The sequence below is a fragment of the Rhagoletis pomonella genome, unplaced genomic scaffold (genome assembly GCF_013731165.1).
Source record: "Rhagoletis pomonella isolate Grant_MI unplaced genomic scaffold, Rhpom_1.0 Rhpom_scaffold_00001, whole genome shotgun sequence".
Taxonomy (NCBI): domain Eukaryota; kingdom Metazoa; phylum Arthropoda; class Insecta; order Diptera; family Tephritidae; genus Rhagoletis; species Rhagoletis pomonella.
The window spans coordinates 90,156,243-90,157,337 of NW_023458555.1; positions in this window are offsets into that span (position 1 = coordinate 90,156,243).

Here is a 1,095-nt window from a genome sequence, read left to right on the forward strand (position 1 = left end):
TAACAGGTCCAACGCTGCTAGAATAGTTCTCTCGCAGGGACGGTTACGGTTAAGGCCACGTGTTATCTGAGTGTTTATGGCGTTAAGTGCTGTTGTTGTACTGTGCATTTTTATGCTTCGCTGGGGTCAGGTGGTTCGTGAAATACGGGAGCAGCAAGGCCTCTAGTGTCTTCGCTACCGGGGAAAGGAGTGTTATTGGTCGATAAGAATCACCTTTGCTGGCTGCTTTCCCCGGTTTGAGCAGAGGGACCACTCTCCCCACCTTCCAGATGTGTGGGATGAGAGTGGCCATTGACATATTGGGGACCTCCGTTAGGTACGCTACTCCCGCAGGACCGAAATTTTTCAGCATCAACATGCATATTCCGTCGGGACCCATGGCTTTGGGGGCTTTCGTCCTCCCGGTGGCCACATGAACTTCACCGCAAGTGAAAGCAAGGGGGGCACAAGTTGTTGGCAGTTTGTGCAGTCTTCTGGTCACGCTTGGCTTTGTCCACCGGAGGATGCATAGCTTGCGCATCGCTCCGGGTCCGACGAAGCATGGTCGCCGAAAGAAATTTCGAGCCTGTCGTCGTGCTTCGTCAGATTGGACAGTGACCTCACGGTTGACCAAAGCTTACTCACACCAGAGGTGTCAGGGCATTACTATCCGGTCAGGCGATGTTGAGCTCGAAATATTTAATGTGTGCATACCCCCTGTCACTTGCGGCCCGCAAGATATCACCCTGTTATAGATGCGCTCCTCGGAGGTGAAAACCGTATGGTATTAGGTGACTTTAATGCGCACCACGATCTTTGGCACTCAACCCTGTCAAACGATCGTAGGGGAACAGACTTGGCTGAGCAGATAGATGATTCGACATTCTGCACAATGAACGACGACGCACCCACCAGGATTATGGGCAGCTGCTGCAGCTCGCCAGACAACAATAGTCAGCGCTGGTCTGATAAAAAGCATATCATGGCGACCTATGCTGACTTGCAGTGCACGACACAGAAGAAGAGTTATAAAATTGGAAAGGGAAAAGTTCTCGTTAAGATTAGAAAATGCAAATAAGGCAAATGCGCAAATTGAATATACCGATGAAGCAATTG